Genomic DNA, 11,493 nt, shown 5'->3' with positions numbered 1-11,493 from the left:
TCATGGCATAGAAACTTTCTTTGTGTGTTGCAGCAAGTGGTGAGCGATGGTGAGGGAGTGGAGGACAGAATTGTAACTACACTTTTTGGTGCCCTGGGCCATAAAGAGCATTGGTGCCCTCCCTCACCCTATTTTTCAAATAGGGACATAAGACGCACACCTGGAAAAGAGGCGTGGCCTCATGGGGAAGGGGCATGACCTATCTGATTTGTCCCGTACAATGATGAAGAGGTACTGATCCCATTGTACAACTGTTATCCAGGTATCATTGCTAAATATAGTGGGAATCCAATGGCAGCAGTGATAATACACAATTATAATACAGAATAAAGCAGCTTATCCACTACATGATAAAATGAACGATAACAACATTGTTATCATTCAATCATCCGCAATATCGTGCAGTGGATATGCCAATGCACATTGCCCATCCCTGCTGTCCAACCTGACGATATCATCAGGCTGTGCAGGTTCGGGGCTGAAGGAGGGTGCTGGCACTGAATGATATATATCGTTCAGTGTGGACTCAATGTACACTGCACAATATAATGAATGATTGAACGATGCACAATATAATGAATGATTGAACGATAATGATGTCATTATCGTTCATTCAATCGTGTAGTGCAGTGGTGCAAATTCATCTCAGATGCCCGGAAGCAAGTTATAATTTGGTGACTCCCCCTAAAAAAAATGGGAAAAAATATGGTGCATATCTATCTATCTATCTATCTATCTATCTATCTATCTATCTATCTATCTATCTATCTATCTATCTATCTCATATGCACAAAAACACTAATATAAAATAGCCTTAAGTGGCGCCTCCATTGTCCCCCATAGTTCTGCCCCTGGTGTAGTGGATATGAGGGTTAACTAACCAGCTCTAGATGCAGGAGAGCGCTTGTGAAGCTGCATCTGCAGCAGGATTTATCCATCTTCTTGGAGGTACTAGATAAATGTTAAGCATACCTTCCAACATCTTGGATCATGAAGTCAGGACCCCTGCGTGTGCAACCGAAAAGAAGTCATGGTCTCATTCCCACTAGGCCATGCCCTCTGTTTGATGCATTTTTTGGGGGCGTGTCTGCAAGTCATGCCCCCTTTTTACGTTATACTGGAGGCGAGCCCAGCACTCCATCAGCTACTGGGCTGCCCTCAGCTCTCTCCCTGTACTAAATGGATGCCATGCGCAGCTTCATGGCTGAGTGTCCCCAAACTCCCGACTGGCCCCGGGACACTACGACCCGCAGGTGGGACAGTGGGACAGTGCCCGAAAAACGGGACTGTCCCGCTGGAATCGGGACAGTATGGTTAAGTAGGATGTGATTGTTTTTGCTATGGGCAACATCTCCACTTCTAAAAACCTGCACTTAAGTAAATATACCCTTTAGTCCCAACAATAGGTAAGGTGACTGCAAATATTCCTAAATCTTCTTTCTTTGTAGTTGAACACAGCGGTGGAACTACTGGTGGTACAGCCGGTGTCTTGCACCAGGGCCCGCCATGGTGCAGGGGCCCATAGCCACCTGCATCCGACAGCACCGCTGTACCGCCTCCAGTGTCCCCCCTGCAGGGTGCGCCATCACACTCTAGTCTCGGCCCTTACAGAGGGGGAACCAGCAGCAGATCACAGATTTATTGCCGGCCACGGGCCAATCACTGAGGGAGTTGGAGGCAAAGCCTAGGGACTGGAAGGTTTGGAGCAATAACGTTTATTTAATGCCAGTGCCGCGTGTGATGTCACACCGCTGGATACAGAGAGGAGCCAGGACCAAGCCGCCGGAAAAGAGGAGCAGCACAGGAAGCAACAGGTAAGTGTTGGCTAAGGAGGAGAGCCACGGTATGAGCGGTGGTTGGGGAGGTTGGAGAACTGGGGATAAACACACTGGGGGGAGTGGCTGGAGATGAAGCTGCTGTGACTGTGAAACACAGGGACTGGGGGCTGTGAGACACAAAGTCAGGGGGCTGTAACACACAGGGACTGGGGGCTATGAGGCACAGGGGCTGGGAGCTGTGAGGCACAGGGGCAGGGTTTGGGGTTGAGAGAAACAGGGGCTAAGGTTGTGGCTAAGAGATGCAGGGGCTGGGTTAGGGACTGAGACGCAGTGGATGGGTTTGGGTCTGAGAGACGCATGGGCTGGGTTAGGGTCTGAGAGACGCAGTGGATGGGTTTGGGTCTGAGAGACGCAGGGGCTGGGTTTGCCCAAAGCATATTCTTGCACCTGGGCCCACCACTCTCTAGTTCCGTCACTGGTTGAACACACAACTTTTTATGCTTTCACACTTTCTGGAGACTTGTTTTTAACTTCAGGATTTAAATCTCTGAGGTACACAGTGAAGAAGTACAGCAAACTCCTCACTATACATTCTTGAAGGTTTCCCTTTGTTGCTTCTCATGGAACCATCAATTAAATACCCTCTTTCAACAAGAGTTATATCTGTAGATAAAATAAAATGACTCCTAAATCAGAGTAACTAATATTTTGCCATCAATAATGTGTTATGCTGCGTACACACGGTATGATAAACTGTCAGATTTTAACAATAACGATCCTATTGTTATCGTTAAAATCTGACAGTTTCTGGCCCCTGCAAATGACCATACGATGGTCGATGCACTGCCACGTATGTTCGTTATTGACCAACTATCGTCATCTGTGCAAGCAGGCAGACCTGGTCGATATCAACCAGGTTAGCCTGCTTACTATTGGGACCCACGAATGTAGTTTGTGGGTCGTTATAGTCATTAAAGGGTTACTGCATGTGTTGGATGAACATCCAACACATGCAGGATGACAAGACGATCGTCTGATCGTTATCTGATCGTTGCCATCGTACCGTGTGTACGCAGCATTAGTTTGTAACAATGAGTTTTTAATGTGGAACTGTCTATTTGTGTTTCCGATTGTGACTGAATTAACTGGATTCCAGTTTCTGTTGAAATGTGGGATTATTAAAGGAAAGCATCATCTGATTTTTTTTAATACAATTCTTATGGTTATATCACAGATAGCACGCAAGTACACCCAATATTGAAATCAAACAGGAAGCATCAGAAAATATTATATCTAAATCACATCCTGATTATTGATGGTAACAGAAAAGATGGAAATTTCCTTTATCAGTTATGTCACTTACATTTTGGCACACATTCACATGTGCCTCTTACTCTTAGGAGAGGGGGCAGTGGAAAAAGAGATAGGGCCTGATATATTGACGAGCTTTATCACTCACAGCGAGTGATTAAACTCGTTGCGTATGATAAATGGTGCTCCAGCCAATCAGCTCCCAACTGTCATTTTTCAAACAGATGACAGTTGGGAGCTGATTGGCTCTGTGTCTCAGAGTAAACCCAGCTCTTTACAAGCACCTGTGCAATACCATTAAGCTGATGTGAGCGACCAATATATTTTTTATTGCAGTTCTAAGAGGCATGAAGGCAGCCAGCATTGGGAGGATGTGCTGATTCATATAGTGCCATTTGGAGATTTCTGGGGTACCTCCTAGATGAGGCAGCTCTCGGCTTATATATTTATATATGTGCTGTTATTATGCAGTACATTAAAATGTAATTATATGACCCAGAGTGGGTGCTACTATTAAGTAGCATTCATTATTTTGGGGTGAGCGTTTTTGGTGTGGGGCCCTCAGGGTTGCTCTGGCTGGGCTTTTTCAGAGCATCACCACTTAACTCACATAGATACTTTTTCATCACCTTTTTATTTGTTTGTTTATTATTCATGTAATTTTAATTCTTTCTCATTATATTAACACTTACTGATTTTCTTTACACATCTATACTTTACACTTCACTATCACCTTCTTTCCTTTTTTCATGTGATGGTGGGATGGTCCTTGGCTGGATTATTTTGGGGTGCACTGCGCCTAAGTCGTGAATCCCTGAAAGTTAGAGTGATTAAACTCATTGCATATGATAAATGGTGCTCCAGCCAATCAGCTCCCTACTGTCATTTTTCAAACAGATGACAGTTGGGAGCTGAATGGCTGGAGCACCATTTATCATACACAGTGAAATGTATCACTCGTTGTGAGTGATAAAGCTTGTTGATAAATCAGACCCTGAGTGTCATGAAGCTCTGGAACCTGGCAGGTGCTTACCAGATCTGGTGCTGCTGTTTTATGCTGTCCCTGGGGCCCTTGCTGCCTCCCAGCACTCTCCACAACTTAGGTATGGATCCCGGCGAGATGCTGGCGGTCAGAATACTGACAATGGCATCCCGACAGTCTGAATCCTGACCCGATTAGGTAAGTGTCCTAACCCACCTTTCCCACAGCCTAACCCTAATCCTCCCCCCTGCAGCCTAACTCTAACCCCCCCCACCACTGCCTAACCCTCCCCCCTGCAGCCTAACTCTAACCCTCCCCACCACAGCCTAACCCTCCCCCTGCAGCCTAACTCTAACCCTCCTCACCACAGCCTAACCCAAACCCTCCCCCTGCAGTCTAAAGGTGCCCACACATATAGCGACATTTTACACGATTTGGCCGATTTCGACAAATCGTGACGACAAATCAGGTAAAAAAAGTACAAATCGTGAGTTTATACTCACGAGCACAATGCCGATGCGCGTCCCCGCTCGTCGTATATCGCATCTTCTGATCTGCCGTGCTGTAGGGCAGATTAGCCAATCTGGGATACAATGCATTGGCTGCAAGATAGATCTTTAGTCAGATTGGACATTTTTAACTCCAAATCGTGATCACGACGGCAAGGGAGCTCCCGTGAAAGTTCATGAGGAAATTGGCCATAAAATCGTATCGTGAGCACATCGGTATATGTGTGGGCACCTTAACTCTAACCCTCCCCACCACAGCCTAACCCTAACCCTCCCCCCTGCAGCCTAACCCTAACCCTCCCCCCTGCAGCCTAACTCTAACCCTCCCCACCACAGCCTAACCTTTCCCCCTGCAGCCTAACTCTAACCCTCCCCCCTGCAGCCTAACTCTAACCCTCCCACCTGCAGCCTAACCCTAAACCTCTACATCACAGCCTAACCCTAATCCCTAAATGTAACCCTCCCCCTAGTCCTAATACTTACCACTGGGATACCAGCAGTCGGTAATCTGGTGCCAGGACTCAGACTGCTGTTGGGATTCTGGTGCCGGTATTCTGAGTGCCGGCATCCTGACTGCTGGGATGGTAACTACATCCCCTCTCCACTCCCCTGTCCTATGTTGTATAAGCTGTAAGTCAGCCAACATTGATATTGTAATGGTAACTTTGATGCACAATGATTTCTACAGACTCTAAGGGACCCATTTATCATTAACTATTTGCGGCATATTTCCCAATAAATACTCGTTTTCAGGGGATATCCATAAATATTTAGTATCCCTGCAATGTATTATGGAGGGACTGTAGTAGTTATCTCCAATATCTGCTTCTGTCCCTCCATTTTCGCGAGTACCGAATCCCCCATTGGTTTCTATGGTGGATGCGATACTGTCAGATTTACCAAGTTCCAGAATGCAAAGTAATTGCGGCCAATTGGTAAGTGTGTATGCACAATATTGTTTGTGCATAACTTTACCAAATCGTTAGGTCGGTCAGGGGCAAACGCAGGATTTTTACAGGGGGATTTGCAATTGCATACACACACATACATATATACTGTATATATACAGTATATAGATACATACATACACACATATAGACAGGGCCGCCATCAGGGGGGGACTGCCGAAACTATAGTCCCGGGCCCGTACTGAAAGGGGGCCCGGGTAGCAGCGGAAGCAGCATAGTGGACAAGTGCCGGCGGTATTTTCAATTTGGAGCTTGCCACAAGCTGATCGGAGCTTGAGGACCGGCAGCCAATCAGGAGCTGCCGCAGCTGCAGCTCCTGATTGGCTACCGGTCTGCAAGCTCTGATTGGCTTGCGACCAGTGCTATATTCAAAATGCGTTGGCTGCCCCCTGGGTCCCTCTCTCTCTGTCCGGGTAAATGTGAGCGGCATTGCTGGAGCAGGAGCAGCAGGGAGAGGCTGTGCAAGGAAGACATCAGCCGGGGAGAGAGGGAGCAGCAGCTGCGGGCGGAGAAGCTATTTACAGCCGCCGCGTGTGGTGCAGAGAAAGGACGGTAGGAGCAGGAGAGGCTGGAGACTGATCAGGTACATAGACTCCAGCTCTCACACCCTCACCCTGCTCTCACACCCTCACCCTGCTCTCACACTCACACCCTGCTCTCACACACACCCTCACCCTGCTCTCACACCATGCTCTCACACTCACACCCTCACCCTGCTCTCACACCCTGCTCTCACACTCACACCCTCACCCTGCTCTCACACTCACACCCTCACCCTGCTCTCACACCCTGCTCTCACACTCACACCCTCACCCTGCTCTCACACTCACACCCTGCTCTCACACTCTGCTCTCACAGTCACACCCTCACCCTGCTCATACTCACACCCTCACCTTGCTCTCACACACTCACTCACACCCTGCTCTCACACTCACACCCTCACCCTGCTCTCACACTCACACTCTGCTCTCATACTCACACCCTCACCCTGCTCTCACACTCACACCCTCACCCTGCTCTCACACTCACACCCTCACCTTGCTCTCACACTCACACGCTCCTCTCACACCCTCACCCTGCTTTCATACTCACACCCTGCTCTCATACTCACACTCACACCCTGCTCTCACACACTCACCCTCACCCTGCTCTCACACCCTCACCCTGCTCTCACTCACACCCTCACCCAGCTCTCACACTCATCCTCACCCTGCTCTCACACTCACACCCTGTTCTCACACCCTCACCCTGCTCTCACTCACACCCTCACCCTGCTCTCACTCACACCCTCACCCTGCTCTCACACTCACACCATGCTCTCACACCCCCACCCTCACCCTGCTCTCACACCCTCACCCTGCTCTCACACTCACACCCTCACCCTGCTCACACCTACACCCTGCTCACACTCACCCTGCTTTCACACTCACACCCTGCTATCACACTCACCCTCACCCTGCTCTCACACTCACACCCTCACCCTGCTCTCACACTCACACCCTCACCCTGCTCTCATACTCACACCCTGCTCTCACACACTCACCCTCACCCTGCTCTCACACCCTCACCCTGCTCTCACTCACACCCTCACCCTGCTCTCACACTCATCCTCATCCTGCTCTCACACTCGCACCCTGTTCTCACACCCTCACCCTGCTCTCACTCACACCCTCACCCTGCTCTCACTCACTCATCCTCACCCTGCTCTTACACTCACACCCTGCTCTCACACCCTCATCCTCACCCTGCTCTCACACCCACACCCTGCTCTCACACTCACACCCTCACCCTGCTCACACCTACACCCTGCTCACACTCACCCTGCTTTCACACTCACACCCTGCTCTCACACTCACCCTCACCCTGCTCTCACACTCACACCCTCACCCTGCTCTCACACTCACACCCTCACCCTGCTCTCACACCTTTACCCTCACCATCATGCTGTTCACCCACATTATCCACACCAACGCCCACCTCTGACAAACTGCCCCCCCACCTAAGGGGAGGGGCCATGCCTATTTTGTCAATCCCGGGCCCCATCATTACTGATGGCAGGCCTGCATATAGACATGCACACACATATATACACACATACTTATGTAAAACATATATTAATCACACATACATTACACACACTCTTACCTGGCAGGTTGGCACCATGTCATTAGGCCCCTCCTCCTAGCGTGAAACTGTTGCGATCCATGGGTCAATCGAGAGGGGGCAGAGCCAAATTATGTGATTCTAATGGAATTGCATCATATTGGCTCTGCCTCCTCCCAATTAACCCATGAATCGCGTCATTTTGCTGTGAGGGGACGGGGCTTAAGAGCATGATGACTGCTCTCGAATCTGTCAGGGGGGGGTTTCTGGTTATTCAGAACCCCCCCTGCATGCGCAACTGTCAATCTGACAGCCAATCCATAGTTCAAATGTGCATCCCACAAAACTGTTTTGAGAGAGAAAGAAAGGAGCTGCAAAGGGTGAGCTTGAATTTGAAAAAGTAAGTCAAGCATCGAGTAGGATTTTCTCCAGCGCTTTTCCGTGGTGCAGGAATATTTTTGAAGGTAGCGGGTCAGTCTAGACTCTAGAGTGCCACAGTTGCTGTGCAGATCATCTGAGTTTGTGAGTAATCAACTGAGCAAATCCAAAAAGGAAGTTAGGGCCTAGTTATAGAGGGAAGCAGTTTTTTCAGGCAGGAGAGAGTAGAGATAGAGGAAAGAAAAGAGACCAGGGAAGAATCAAAAGGGTCAGTATCGTGGGCATCAAGGTTGCCCCAGGTGACCTTAGTCTTAGGAGACAGGGAGGTAGAATGGGATAGAGAGAGAGTCATGCAGCCTTGGAATCAGACAGGTTCTTACCAACTCTAACGCAGCTGTTTTATGCTGTCCCTGGAGTCCCTGCTGCCTCCCTGCTCTCTCCACTCCTCTGTCCATGTGTTGCATAAACTATATGTCAACCAACATTGATACTGTAATGGTAACTTTGTTGTAAAATGATTTGTACAGGCTCAAAGTCAGTTCATACAATAAAATAGCAAGCACACGTTTAGCAAAAATGCAATAATGTTTCTGCCCGGTCTCGAACCGGGGACCTTTCGCGTGTTAGGCGAATGTGATAACCACTACACTACAGAAACTCATAGCATAGAAACTTTCTTTGTGTGTTGCAGTAAGTGGTGAGCGATGGTGAGGGAGTATTGGACAGAATCGTAACTAGACTTTTTGGTGCCCTGGGCCATAAAGAACATTGGTGCCCCCCCTCAACCTATTTTTCAAATAGGGACATAAGACGCACACCTGGAAAAGAGGCGTGGCCTCATGGGGAAAGGGCATGACTTATCTGATTTGTCCTATACAATGATGAAGGGGTACCTATCCCATTGTACAACTGTTATCCAGGTATCATTGCCAAAAATAGTGGGAATCCAATGGCAGCATTGATGATACACAATTATAATGCAGTATAAAACCACGTATCCACTACATGATAAAATGAATGATCGAACGATAATGACATCGTTATTGGTCAATTGTCCACAATATTGTGCAGTGGATGTGCCGTCAACAACCAGCAATACCTGGTCCCGTTGGTCGTTGACGCCGTCGCTCATCGCCTGAACCTGCTGTCCAACCTGACTATATCATCAGGTTGTGCAGGTTCGGGGATGAGGGAGGTGCCCACATTGAACAATATGTTGTTCATTGTGGGCTCAATGTCCACTTCACAATATAATGAACAATTGAATGATAACAATGTCATTATCGTTCAATCGTTCATTCAATCGTGTAGTGGATACGCAGGTTAACTCACCATCTCTAGATGCAAGAGAGCACTGGTGAAGCTGCACCGCCAGCAGGATTTGTCCATCTTCTAGAAGGTACTAGATAAATGTTAAGTATACCTTCCAACATCTTGGATCCTGAAGTCAGGACCCCTGCGAGTGCAAATGAAAAGGAGACATGGTCTCATTCCCACTAGGCCATGCCCTCTGTGTGATGCATTTTTTGGGGGTATGTCTGCAAGTCATGCCCCCTTTTTACATCATGCTGGGGGGCAAGCCCAGCACGCCATCAGCTACTGGGCTGCCCCCATGCATGCGGCATAAACTCAGCTTCATGGCTGAGTGTCCCCAAACTCCCGACTATGACTCCCAGATGGGACAGCGGGACAGTACCTGAAAAACGGGACTGTCCCGCTGGAATCGGGATAGTATGGTTAAGTAGGATCTGTTTGGTTGCTATGGGCAACATCTCCATTTATAAAAACCTGCTCTTAAGTAAATATACCCTTTAGTCGCAACAGTAGGTAAGGTGACTGCAAATATTCCTTAATCTTCTTCCTTTGCAGTTGAACACACAACTTTTTATGCTTTCACACTTTCGGGAGACTTGTTTCTAAACTTCAGGATTTAAGTCTCTGAGGTACACAGTGAAGAAGCACAGCAAATTCCTCACTATACATTCTTGAAGGTTTCCCTTTGTTGCTTCTCATGGAACCATAAATTAAATACCCTTTTTCAACAAGAATTATGTCTGTAGATAAAATAAATTGGCTCCTAAATCAGAGTAACTAATATTTTGACATTAATGATGTGTTAGTTTGTTAGTAACAATGAGTTTTTAATGTGGAGCTGTCTATTTGTGTTTCCGATTGTGACTGAATTCACTGTGGGATTATTAATGGAAAGCATCATCTGATTTTTTTAATACAATAGTTATATCACAGATAGCACGCAAGTACACCCAGTATTGAAATCAAACAGGAAGCATCAATATTATATGTAAATCACATCCTGATTATTGATAATAACAGAAAAGATGGAGATTTCTTGAATCCATTATGTCACTTCCATTTTAGCACGCATTCACAAGTTCCTCTTCCTCTTAGGAAAGGGGGCAGTGGAAAAAGAGATAGGGCCTGATACATTAATGAGTTTTATCATTCACAACAAGTAATGAAACTCGTTGCATATGATAAATGGTGCTCCAGCCAATCAGCTCTCAACTGTCATTTTTCAAACAGATGACTGTTGGGAGCTGATTGGCTGGAGCACCATTTATCACACACAGTGAGTTTTGCCACTCGTTGTGACTCAGTGATAAAGCTTGTTGATAAATCAGACCCTGAGTGTCATGAAGCTCTGGAACCTGGCAGGTGCTTACCAGATCTGGTGCTGCTGTTTTATGCTGTCCCCGGGGCCCTTGCTGCCTCCCAGCTCTCTCCACAAGATGGGTATGGATCACAGCGGTCTAGATTCCGGTGGTCAGAATACTGACAATGGCATCCCGACAGTCTGAATCCCAACCCGATTAGGAAATTATCCTAACCCCTAATGCTCCCCTAACCGACCTTTCACACAGCCTAACCCTAACCCACCCCCCTGCATCTTAACCCTAATCCTCCCCCCTGCAGCCTAACCCTAATCCTCCCCCCTGCAGCCTAACCCTAATCCTCCCCCCTGCAGCCTAACTCTAACCCTCCCAACCACAGCCTAACTCTAACCCTCCCCACCACAGCCTAACCCTAGTGTTTAACTCTTATCCCTTAACCTAACCCTCCCCCTAATCCTAATACTTACCATCGGGATACCGGCAGTCGGTATTCTGGTGCCAGGACTCAGACTGCTGTTGGGATTCTGGCGCCAGTATTCTGAGTGCCGTCATCCTGACTGCTAGGATGGTAACTACATCCCCTCTCCACTCCCCTGTCCCTATGTTGTATAAGCTGTAAGTCAGCCAACATTGGTATTGTAATGGTAACTTTGATGCACAGTGATTTGTACAGACTCTATGGGGCCCATTTGTCATTAACTATTTGCAGCATATTTCCCAATAAATACTCGTTTTCAGGGGATATCCATAAACATTTAGTATACCTGTAATGTATTATGGAGGGACTGCAGCAGTTATCTCCAATATCTGCTTCTGTCCCTTCATTGTCGC

The 11,493-nt window shown here is 47.6% G+C and overlaps 1 non-coding gene across 1 annotated transcript; it reads right to left on the bottom strand.

Moving 5' to 3' along the window:
* Positions 1-8,614: 8,614 nt before the first annotated feature.
* TRNAV-AAC (transfer RNA valine (anticodon AAC)) lies at positions 8,615-8,687 on the bottom strand. The gene has a single exon. It is a non-coding gene; the product is annotated as a tRNA-Val (tRNA).
* Between the last annotated feature and the right edge of the window lie 2,806 nt (positions 8,688-11,493).

Source organism: Taudactylus pleione, unplaced genomic scaffold (assembly GCF_031769625.1).
Source record: "Taudactylus pleione unplaced genomic scaffold, aTauple2 ptg000551l, whole genome shotgun sequence".
NCBI lineage: Eukaryota > Metazoa > Chordata > Amphibia > Anura > Myobatrachidae > Taudactylus > Taudactylus pleione.
This window is presented reverse-complemented; position numbering and strand designations above follow the sequence as displayed.